This window comes from Ranitomeya imitator, chromosome 4 (assembly GCF_032444005.1).
Source record: "Ranitomeya imitator isolate aRanImi1 chromosome 4, aRanImi1.pri, whole genome shotgun sequence".
In the NCBI taxonomy this organism is placed as follows: Eukaryota; Metazoa; Chordata; class Amphibia; order Anura; family Dendrobatidae; genus Ranitomeya; species Ranitomeya imitator.
In genome coordinates, this window is record NC_091285.1 from 73,049,934 (window position 1) to 73,063,288 (window position 13,355).

Genomic DNA, 13,355 nt, shown 5'->3' on the forward strand with positions numbered 1-13,355 from the left:
AAACAAATGCAGATCTTTGATCATATCAAATAGTGCGAAGTCAGTGGTAGGTATGAAGGACAGACCTTTGGATAGGACCGACATTTCTACGGAGTCCAATTGTCTCTTAGACAGATTAATAACCTGTGGTGCTATTCCTTGCTGTAAATATTGTGACTCCTCAATTAGTATGGACGATCTAAAAAACCAGGTCTAGGGGTTGAGGAATGGTATCTGCCTCCCCTCTGATACCCTCTGTTTTTACCTCGTTGTCGTCCTTTGGATGAACCGGCCCTACCCTCGGCGTCAGACAAGTCAGTTTCTGTAGATGAGAGCTCAAAGTCCCTATCCACCCTATCTTGTCGTTCACCCACCACCTGATAGATTTTGTTGTCCTTAAAGTCTTGCAGATCCCTAAGGTATTGTTTATGTTTCCTTTCTTTCAGATTATATTGAAACTTTTCAATGGTATTCTGCAGCTGACTCTCCTTGATGGTAAAGTCACTCTCTGTACCAAATTTCTTTGTGATATCAATTTGTTCTTTTAGTTTTAAATTAAGTCTCTCCAAATTGACTTTTTCCTCATTAATCAAGATCTGCATGAGTCTAAGAGAACTGGATGTTGCCTCTTTCTCCCATAAGCTCATAAGTTGTGGTGTTCTACAGCGTACTGCTGGCAACAGAGAAATACGAAGGCCCCTAGGTACAATGCTATTAGCTATATAATTCTCTAAGCTCTGCAGCTCCCACCATGACACTATTTGTTCTTTGTAAATTCTGGTGAGGTCTTTAAAAACCGTACTATATGTAGGTGTATACTTTTTTTGTGCAAAGGTCTTTTCAGAGAAGATATCTTTTGCTTCTGTAAGCCATAAATCCGTGTCCGGCCCTTTTGCCAGAAAACCAGCCATACCAAAACTAAATATATATAATGAAACAGCTGCAGCTAGAAGTACCAAGCCGTTGCACTACTCTTTGGGTAGATAACAGAAAAGCAGCTAGAAGAGCATAACCCAATAGGATAAAATGTAACTTTTACTATTTATATTAAAAAGGTGGACAAAACAGTACAACATATACACAAAGTGCTCACGCCGAAAACCGTGCTCATATTAAAAAACTGGTTTGATCTCACCAATTATGGACGATGGGTACCCAAACCGATGCAAGAGGGTCCCAGGGAGGGTCCAGTAGTTGTGGGGTAAGAATGAAGGAACGGGGGATCTCTGTCCTATATCCCCTGTCGTGCCCCAGCAATGACTCCTGTCCTGACAAGGACAGGCCCAAATCAGCCCCACCATGGACACCTCTCCACCGTGTAAGATGTGATATAGCGCCTCCCTACGCGTTTCCTCTCCAGTCTTGAAGATTCATCAGGGGAGTTTCAACAGCCACCAGGCCCAAATATAGCTTACAAGTCCATGTAATTAACAGTCCATAAGTTGGAGCTATATGCAGTGGCTATATAGCCTCCAGATACCGGCAGTCCTGTGTGGTGTCTGCCACAAGAAGTGAGTCAGCTATGTGTGACGCCCGCTTCCCCCCTTTTAAACAGGGGGCCACTCCCCCAGACTGATGATGTAATAAACGTCCACCCCTACCAACCTGTGACCACGCCATGTGTCAGGTCCAGTCAGCGCTCCAGTCCTGGAACACACGCTGGAGTCCCCTCATACCGCCAGGCTGTCAGCCCCTCAGCTCCGCGAACCGGAAGTGCCGGCACCATTTTGGATGCACCACTTCCGGTGAGCCGACAATATGGTGTGCTCCAGAAGTGGAACGCATCTCTCAGGCGCCGATTAGTGACAAGTGTCCACAAAACCGGAAGTATCGGCGCCATGTTGGAAGCGCCGCTTATACTACGTCGGTAATGTGATGCGCTCCAAAAGTAGGACGCATGACCAAGGCGCCAGATAATGACAAAGTGCCACTTCACATGCGCTGCCATGGCAACACACGCAATATATAGTACCCCATATATAGAGACACATGATGCAAAGTGAAGTCCCATAATGCATACCTATAACGCTCCAAACGTAGGACGCATAACCAAGGCACCAGATAATAACAAAGTGCCCCTTTACATGCGTTGCCATGGCAACGCACGCAATATATAGAACCCCACATATAGAGACACATGGTGAAAAATGAGGTCCCATAATGCATACCTATAACCATCTGTATACATTTAGACATACCTATGCGTCATGGACAGATATTATACATATATGCCACCACGGATACCATATAATGTGCATGAGAGGCTATACTAATCAGATGCCGCACATGTGTATCGCCCACTTTTAATATATATGGGTATACGTGGCCGGAAGTGTCCGCTCACGTAATATAGTGCCTACCAGGGATACCATATAATATACGTGATATACATGAGGGGCTGTATCAGTTGAATGCCGTACATGCATACCACCCATTTTGTTGATAAACACCAAACAAAATATAGTGCCCACGGATACGAATAATAGCTGGAAGTGTCCAGACTCAAAAATATACCACCGGCACCAACAGAGGGAAGGGAATAGATGGCTTACTTCGGAGGGACAGAAAAAAGTCCGGGGGGGAGGGGAAAAAATTGCGGATGTATCTGCACAGCTACAAAAAATGCCATCACAAGTTTAGTGATAGCAAAAAGGCGCCACTATCATAAAAAACGTGTAAAATTTGTCCACTCAAGACACCGATCCCCCTCATTCCTGGAAGCTCCGTCCAATGAGCATATCTAATACCAGGGAAAATGTCCTGAGGGGAAAAAGTACAGAGTAATGACCCCGTACCACCATATTGCAATTGTTTTGTTAATCACAGCTGGTTTGAAGACACAAAGTACAGGACACAGACTGGCAAATAACAGGGAGCAAGAGTAGATGGAACAGGGCAGGGTTGTACACTAACAAATCTAAGGAAACAAAGGATGCTCGAATAGACCTAGAGGAAACAACCGAAGTTGAGCTGATCATTAAGTCCATGAGGGTGGCAAGTGTCCAGCCGGAAGATCCACCTTGTTTCCTTCTGCAGCAGGATCTTATCAAAATCGCCACCCCTCACTGGTGGGGCAACTTTATCAATCCCCATGAAACTCACGACCTTAGTATCACCATCATGGCAGGTGTTGACATGTCTAGCAATGCGGGTGTCCCTATGATTTCGGATATCCCCCAAATGCTCGCCCACCCTTCTTCTGAGTTCCCTGATGGTTTTACCAATATATGTAACGCCACATATACAGACAGCTCTATATATGACTCCTTTAGATTTACAATTGATGAATTATTTTATGACATATGTCTTTTGCGTGTGAATGTCATAGAACTCCTTGCCAGTCTGTATAGATGCGCACGCTATACATGTACCACATCTATAACAGCCACTGGGTCTGTTTGGTAGCCATGTCCCCTTGTTAGGTGTTGTTAGATGACTGTGCACTAGCCGATCCCCTAACGTTTTACACTTTTTGTATGTATATTGAGGCTGTGTGCCGACAGCATCCCTCAAGTCATCATCCATCGTAAGTATGCCCCAATGTTTCCTCAGAATAGCCCTGACCGATGGAGCCCCATTATCAAAGGCACAGATCATTCTGATGGTCTTGTGGTCTTCTCTCCCTCTCTCCCGTGGTGTAAGCAGATTGCTTCTAGCCTGTCCTCTAGCATGGTGATATGCCTCCCTCAGCACCCGATCCGGGTAACCTCTATCCAAAAACCTGGATCTCAGGTCTCTTGCCTTTATTTTGAAATATGCATCATCAGAGCAATTTCTCCTAAGGCGGAGATATTGGCCCTTGGGGATACCTTTTTTGAGAGAGTACGGGTGGTGGCTATCCCACCTCAACACAGAATTTGTCGAGGTGGGTTTTCTAAAGATGGTAGTATCAAGGCCCTCACCACCACAGGTTTTGGAAATCATGATGTCCAGAAATGGTAGATTATTCTCCTCCATTTCAAAAGTAAACCTCAACCCTATGTGGTTCTGATTGAGTGATGACATGAATTTCTGAAAGATCTCTCTAGTACCCTTCCATAGGACAAAAACTTCGTCTATATAACGAACCCATAGGTCAATATAGACGGTAAATTCTTCATTGACATCGGAGAACACGATGCTATCCTCCCACCAGCCCAGGAACAAGTTGGCGTAGCTGGGTGCACATGGGCTGCCCATAGCTGTGCCCTTGAGCTGGTGGAGGATCCGCCCATCAAAGCAAAAGTAGCTGTTGTTCAGGACGAAGTTTAGGAGGCTCAACACAAACTCGTTATGGGGGGCATGTTGTTGGCCCCTCATACCCAAAAAGTGCCGCACTCCCTGCATACCATACACGTGTGGGATAGAGGAGTACAATGACTCCATGTCAATACTTACAAGGAATGACCCTGATTCCAGGGAGATCCCCTCCAGTCTACGCAAAAGGTCCATAGTGTCCCTGATGTAAGAGGGAAGGGAGGTTACAAATGGTCGCAAGATCTGATCAATATAGGTCCCTGCATTCTGGCAGATACTCCCTTTCCCAGAAACTATGGGTCTCCCCTTCAGAGGTTCAATACCCTTATGCACCTTCGGTAGGGCGTAAAAGGTTGCCATAACCGGGTGCTGAGGGAGGAGAAAAAGGAATTCTTCTTGGCTAATGAGGTTATCTGTTCTGGCCTTTTCAAGGATACCCTCTAAATTTTTTATGCAACCAGCTGTTGAATTCTGCATTACTCGAGTATAGGTGGTCTGATCATTTAGTAGGGCCATGCACATATTTTTATAGCCATCCACATCCATAACAACCACATTGCCCCCTTTATCTGAGGGCTTAAAGATAACTGTTTTGTCTGTTTCTAAGTTGTGGATTGCTGTATTCTGCGCTTTATTCAGATTATGCCTTGATTGTATCTGCGTAAGCTGTTTAATGTCCCGGGTAGCCAGATTCAGAAAGACATCACTAGCCGAAACATCCCCCCCTACAGGTGCCATACTCTTACTAGGATTCCTCAGCTGAGTAAACGGACCAAAGCCCCTCTCTGTCTGTGGTATAGTTTCCAAGCCCGCCAGTAGTTGAACATCTTGTATCATGTCAGGAGGAATCCCCAAGTCAGCTGCCATTTTTTTATCCCTTTGTTTAAAGAGCTTGTGCCATCTCAGTCTCCTAACAAACAAATGCAGATCTTTGATCATATCAAATAGTGCGAAGTCAGTGGTAGGTATGAAGGACAGACCTTTGGATAGGACCGACATTTCTACGGAGTCCAATTGTCTTTTTTTGACAGATTGATAACCTGTGGTGCTATTCCTTGCTGTAAATATTGTGACTCCTCAATTAGTATGGACGATCTAAAAAACCAGGTCTAGGGGTTGAGGAATGGTATCTGCCTCCCCTCTGATACCCTCTGTTTTTACCTCATTGTCGTCCTTTGGATGAACCGGCCCTACCCTCGGCGTCAGATAAGTCAGTTTCTGTAGATGAGAGCTCAAAGTCCCTATCCACCCTATCTTGTCGTTCACCCACCACCTGATAGATTTTGTTGTCCTTAAAGTCTTGCAGATCCCTAAGGTATTGTTTATGTTTCCTTTCTTTCAGATTATATTGAAACTTTTCAATGGTATTCTGCAGCTGACTCTCCTTAATGGTAAAGTCACTCTCTGTACCAAATTTCTTTGTGATATCAATTTGTTCTTTTAGTTTTAAATTAAGTCTCTCCAAATTGACTTTTTCCTCATTAATCAAGATCTGCATGAGTCTAAGAGAACTGGATGTTGCCGCTTTTTCCCATAAGCTCATAAGTTGTGGTGTTCTACAGCGTACTGCTGGCAACAGAGAAATACGAAGGCCCCTAGGTACAATGCTATTAGCTATATAATTCTCTAAGCTCTGCAGCTCCCACCACGACACTATTTGTTCTTTGTAAATTCTGGTGAGGTCTTTAAAAACCGTACTATATGTAGGTGTATACTTTTTTTGTGCAAAGGTCTTTTCAGAGAAGATATCTTTTGCTTCTGTAAGCCATAAATCCGTGTCCGGCCCTTTTGCCAGAAAACCAGCCATACCAAAACTAAATATATATAATGAAACAGCTGCAGCTAGAAGTACCAAGCCGTTGCACTACTCTTTGGGTAGATAACAGAAAAGCAGCTAGAAGAGCATAGCCCAATAGGATAAAACTTAACTTTTACTATTTATATTAAAAAGGTGGAGAAAACAGTACAACATATACACAAAGTGCTCACGCCGAAAACCGTGCTCATATTAAAAAACTGGTTTGATCTCACCAATTATGGACGATGGGTACCCAAACCGATGCAAGAGGGTCCCAGGGAGGGTCCAGTAGTTGTGGGGTAAGAATGAAGGAACGGGGGATCTCTGTCCTATATCCCCTGTCGTGCCCCAGAAATGACTCCTGTCCTGACAAGGACAGGCCCAAATCAGCCCCACCATGGACACCCCTCCACCGTGTAAGATGTGATATAGCGCCTCCCTACGCGTTTCCTCTCCAGTCTTGAAGATTCATCAGGGGACTTTCAACGGCCACCAGGCCCAAATATAGCTTACAAGTCCATGTAATTAACAGTCCATAAGTTGGAGCTATATGCAGTGGCTATATAGCCTCCAGATACCGGCAGTCCTGTGTGGTGTCTGCCACAAGAAGTGAGTCAGCTATGTGTGATGACCGCTTCCACCCTTTTAAACAGGGGGCCACTCCCCCAGACTGATGATGTAATAAACGTCCACCCCTACCAACCTGTGACAAAGCCATGTGTCAGGTCCAGTCAGCGCTCCAGTCCTGGAATGCACGCTGGAGTCCCCTCATACCGCCAGGCTGTCAGCCCCTCAGCTCCGTGAACCGGAAGTGCCGGCGCCATTTTGGATGCGCCACTTATACTACATCGGTAATGTGATGCGCTCCAAAAGTAGGACGCATGACCAAGGCGCCAGATAATGACAAAGTGCCACTTCACATGCGCTGCCATGGCAACACACGCAATATATAGTACCCCATATATAGAGACACATGATGCAAAGTGAAGTCCCATAATGCATACCTATAACGCTCCAAACGTAGGACGCATAACCAAGGCACCAGATAATAACAAAGTGCCCCTTTACATGCGTTGCCATGGCAACGCACGCAATATATAGAACCCCACATATAGAGACACATGGTGAAAAATGAGGTCCCATAATGCATACCTATAACCATCTGTATACATTTAGACATACCTATGCGTCATGGACAGATATTATACATATATGCCACCACGGATACCATATAATGTGCATGAGAGGCTATACTAATCAGATGCCGCACATGTGTATCACCCATTTTTAATATATGTGGGTATACGTGGCCGGAAGTGTCCGCTCACGTAATATAGTGCCTACCAGGGATACCATATAATATACGTGATATACATGAGGGGCTGTATCAGTTAAATGCCGTACATGCATACCACCCATTTTGTTGATAAACACCAAACAAAATATAGTGCCCACGGATACGAATAATAGCTGGAAGTGTCCAGACTCAAAAATATACCACCGGCACCAACAGAGGGAAGGGAATATATGGCTTACTTCGGGGGGACAGAAAAAAGTCCGGGGGGGGGGGAGGGGAAAAAATTGCTGATGTATCTGCACAGCTACAAAAAATGCCATCACAAGTTTAGTGATAGCAAAAAGGCGCCACTATCATAAAAAACTTGTAAAATTTGTCCACTCAAGACACCGATCCCCCTCATTCCTGGAAGCTCCGTCCAATGAGCATATCTAATACCAGGGAAAAGGTCCTGAGGGGAAATAGTACAGAGTAATGACCCCGTACCACCATATTGCAATTGTTTTGTTAATCACAGCTGGTTTGAAGACACAAAGTACAGGACACAGACTGGCAAATAACAGGGAGCAAGAGTAGATGGAACAGGGCAGGGTTGTACACTAACAAATCTAAGGAAACAAAGGATGCTCGAATAGACCTAGAGGAAACAACCGAAGTTGAGCTGATCATTAAGTCCATGAGGGTGGCAAGTGTCCAGCCGGAAGATCCACCTTGTTTCCTTCTGCAGCAGGATCTTATCAAAATTGCCACCCCTCACTGGTGGGGCAACTTTATCAATCCCCATGAAACTCACGACCTTAGTATCACCATCATGGCAGGTGTTGACATATCTAGCAATGGGGGTGTCCCTATGATTTCGGATATCCCCCAAATGCTCGCCCACCCTTCTTCTGAGTTCCCTGATGGTTTTACCAATATATGTAATGCCACATATACAGACAGCTCTATATATGACTCCTTTAGATTTACAATTGATGAATTCTTTTATGACATATGTCTTTTGCGTGTGAATGTCATAGAACTCGTTGCCAGTCTGTATAAATGAGCATGCTATACATGTACCACATCTATAACAGCCACTGTGTCTGTTTGGTAGCCATGTCCCCTTGTTAGGTGTTGTTAGATGACTGTGCACTAGCCGATCCCCTAACGTTTTACACTTTCTGTATGTAATTTGAGGCTGTGTGCCGACAGCATCGCTCAAGTCGTCATCCATCGTAAGTATGCCCCAATGTTTCCTCAGAATAGCCCTGACCGATGGAGCCCCATTATCAAAGGCACAGATCATTCTGATGGTCTTGTGGTCTTCTCTCCATCTCTCCCGTGGTGTAAGCAGATTGCTTCTAGCCTGTCCTCTAGCATGGTGATATGCCTCCCTCAGCACCCGATCCGGGTAACCTCTATCCAAAAACCTGGATCTCAGGTCTCTTGCCTTTATTTTGAAATCTGCATCATCAGAGCAATTTCTCCTAAGGTGGAGATATTGGCCCTTGGGGATACCTTTTTTGAGAGAGTACGGGTGGTGGCTATCCTGTTATGACCTGGTGGTCAGGACAATAATGGACCTGGTGGTTAAGAGCACCAGTGAGGGGTGGCGATTTTGATAAGATCCTGCTGCAGAAGGAAACAAGGTGGATCTTCCGGCTGGACACTTGCCACCCTCATGGACTTAATGATCAGCTCAACTTCGGTTGTTTCCTCTAGGTCTATTCAAGCATCCTTTGTTTCCTTAGACTTGTTAGTGTACAACCCTGCCCTGTTCCATCTACTCTTGCTCCCTGTTATTTGCCAGTCTGTGTCCTGTACTTTGTGTCTTCAAACCAGCTGTGATTAACAAAACAATTGCAATATGGTGGTACGGGGTCATTACTCTGTACTATTTCCCCTCAGGACCTTTTCCCTGGTATTAGATATGCTCATTGGACGGAGCTTCCAGGAATGAGGGGGATCGGTGTCTTGGGTGGACAAATTTTACACGTTTTTATGATAGTGGCGCCTTTTTGCTATCACTAAACTTGTGATGGCATTTTTTGTAGCTGTGCAGATACATCAGCAATTTTTTCTGTCCCTCCGAAGTAAACCATATATTCCCTTCCCTCTGTTGGTGCCTGTGGTATATTTTTGAGTCTGGAGACTTCCAGCTATTATTCGTATCCATGGGCACTATATTTTGTTTGGTGTTTTTCAACAAAATGGGTGGTATGCATGTACGGCATTTAACTGATACAGCCCCTCATGTATATCACGTATATTATATGGTATCCCTGGTAGGCACTATATTACGTGAGCGGACACTTTCGGCCACGTATACCCACATATATTAAAAATGGGCGATACACATGTGTGGCATCTGATTAGTATAGCCTCTCATGCACATTATATGGTATCCGTGGTGGCATATATGTATAATATCTGTCCATGATGCATATGTATGTCTAAATGTATACAGGTGGTTATAGGTATGCATTATGGGACCTCATTTTTCACCATGTGTCTCTATATGTGGGGTTCTATATATTGCGTGCGTTGCCATGGCAACGCATGTAAAGCGGCACTTTGTTATTATCTGGTGCCTTGGTTATGCGTCCTACGTTTGGAGCATTATAGGTATGCATTATGGGACTTCACTTTGCATCATGTGTCTCTATATATGGGGTACTATATATTGCGTGTGTTGCCATGGCAGCGCATGTGAAGTGGCACTTTGTCATTATCTGGCGCCTTGGTCATGCATCCTACTTTTGGAGCGCATCACATTACCGACGTAGTATAAGCAGCGCTTCCAACATGAGGGATGCATTCCACTTCTGGAGCGCACCAAATTATCGGCGCACCGGAAGTGGCGCATCCAAAATGGCGCCGGCACTTCCGGTTCGCGGAGCTGAGGGGCTGACAGCCTGGCGGTATGAGGGGACTCCAGCGTGCGTTCCAGGACTGAAGCGCTGACTGGACCTGAAACATGGCTTTGTCACAGGTTGGTAGGGGTGGACGTTTATTACATCATCAGTCTGGGGGAGTGGCCCCCTGTTTAAAAGGGGGAAAGCGGGCGTCACACATAGCTGACTCACTTCTTGTGGCAGACACCACACAGGACTGCCGGTATCTGGAGGCTATATAGCCACTGCATATAGCTCCAACTTATGGACTGTTAATTACATGGACTTGTAAGCTATATTTGGGACTGGTGGCCGTTGAAACTCCCCTGATGAATCTTCAAGACTGGAGAGGAAACGCGTAGGGAGGCGCTATATCACATCTTACACGGTGGAGGGGTGTCCATGGTGGGGCTGATTTGGGCCTGTCCTTGTCAGGACAGGAGTCATTGCTGGGGCACGACAGGGGATATAGGACAGAGATTCCCATTCCTTCATTCTTACCCCACAACTACTGGACCCTCCCTGGGACCCTCTTGCATCGGTTTGGGTACCCATCGTCCATAATTGGTGAGATCAAACCAGTTTTTTAATATGAGCACAGTTTTCGGCGTGAGCACTTTGTGTATATGTTGTACTGTTTTGTCCACCTTTTTAATATGAATAGTAAAAGTTACGTTTTATCCTATTGGGTTATGCTCTTCTAGCTGCTTTCCTGGGAAAAGGTTGAAAGTGGGGTCCCAAATGCTAACATATTGCACCATCATGCAGAAACGTTTCCGTTGTATTTACATGCGCTGAGTTCAGGACGCTAAAAGAGCATGATCGACAATACTGAAGTTGTTTGACACTTGTTTTCCTGCCGCTTTCCACCAGCTGAGGAACAATGATGGGGATAGAACAATCAATAATAGATCAATTTGCTCACATACAGGATCATGTTCTCAGAAGCATATCTGCAGTTTTCAGAGGGTGATGTAACATAGTAACATACCGTATATACTCGAGTATAAGCCGAGATTTTCAGCCCAAATTTTTGGGCTGAAAGTACCCCTCTCGGCTTATACTCGAGTCACGGTCGGCGGTGGGGTCGGCGGGTGAGGGGGTGAGGGTGCTGAGGCATACTTACCTAGTCCCAGCGATCCTGGCGCTCCCCCTGCCGTCCCACGGTCTTCGGTGCTGCAGCTCTTCCCCTGTCCAGCGGTCACGTGGGACCGCTCATTAGAGAAATGAATAGGCGGCTCCACCTCCCATAGGGGTGGAGCCGCCTATTCATTTCTCTAATCAGCGGTAACGGTGACCGCTGATAGAGGAAGAAGCTGCGGCACCGAAGACAGCTGTGCGGGAGAAGGAGCCGGACGCCAGGACCAGGTAAGTATGTAATATTCACCTGTCCGCGTTCCAGCCGCCGGGCGCCGCTCCAACTTCCCGGCGTCGCTCCATCTTCCCGGCGTCTCTGCGCTCTGACTGTTTAGGTGACAGGGCGCGATGACGCATATAGTGTGCGCGGCGCCCTCTGCCTGATCAGTCAGAGCGGAGACGCCGGGACGAGACACCGGAACGAGAAGCCGGGAGCTGCAAGCAAGAGAGGTGAGGATGTGGTTTTTTTTTTTTTACTGCAGCAGCAGCAGCGACAATGGCAGAGCTTTCTATGGGGCAATATGAACGGTGTAAGAGCACTATATGGGGCAGAGCTTTCTATGGGGCAATATGAACGGTGCAAGAGCACTATATGGGGCAGAGCTTTCTATGGGGCAATATGAACGGTGCAAGAGCACTATATGGGGCAGAGCTTTCTATGGGGCAATATGAACGGTGCAAGAGCACTATATGGGGCAGAGCTTTCTATGGGGCAATATGAACGGTGCAGAGCACTATATGGGGCAATATGAATGGTGCAAGAGCACTATATGGGGCAGAGCTTTCTATGGGGCAATATGAACGGTGGAAGAGCACTATATGGGGCAGAGCTTTCTATGGGGCAATATGAACGGTGCAAGAGCACTATATGGGGCAGAGCTTTCTATGGGGCAATATGAACGGTGCAGAGCACTATATGGGGCAGAGCTTTCTATGGGGCAATATGAACGGTGCAGAGCACTATATGGGGCAGAGCTTTCTATGGGGCAATATGAACGGTGCAAGAGCACTATATGGGGCAGAGCTATAGGGCAATAATGAACGGTGCAGAGCACTATATGGGGCACAGCTATAGGGCAATAATGAACGGTGCAGAGCACTATATGGGGCACAGCTATAGGGCAATAATGAACGGCGCAGAGCACTATATGGGGCACAGCTATAGGGCAATAATGAATGGCGCAGAGCTCTATATGGCACAGCTATGGGGAAATAATGATCTATTTTTATTATTGAAATTCACCGGTAGCTGCTGCATTTCCACCCTAGGCTTATACTCGAGTCAATAAGTTTTCCCAGTTTTTTGTGGCAAAATTAGGGGGGTCGGCTTATACTCGGGTCGGCTTATACTTGAGTATATACGGTAGTTAGTAGGGTTGAAGGAAGACTTTAAGTCCATCTAGTTCAACCCATAGCCTAACCTAACATGCGCTAACATGTTGATCCAGAGGAAGGCAAAAAAAACCCATGTGGCAAATAGTAAGCTCCACGTTGACAGACTAGTTCCCTGGATCAATGCCCTATCAAGGAATCTAGTATATATACCCTGCAACATTATACTTTTCAAGAAAGGTATCCAATCCCCTCTTAAATTTAAGTAATGAATCACCCATTACAACATCATACGGCAGAGAGTTCCATAGTCTCACTGCTCTTACAGTAAAGAACCTGCGTCTGTTATTATGCCTAAACCTTCTTTCCTCCAGACATAGAGGATGCCCCCTTGTCCCTGTCTCAGGTCTATGATTAAAAAGATCATCAGATCAAATCAGGTCTTTGTAATGTCCCCTCATATATTTATACATTAATATAAGATCACCTCTTAGTCTTCGTTTTTCCAAACTAAATAGCCCCAAGTGTAATAACATATCTTGGTATTGCAGACCCCCCAGTCCTCTAATAACCTTGGTCGCTCTTCTCTGCACCTGCTCCAGTTCAGCTATGTCTTTCTTATACACTGGAGACCAGAACTGTGCACAGTATTCTAAGTGTGGTCGAACTAGTGACTTGTATAGAGGTAAAATTATGTTCT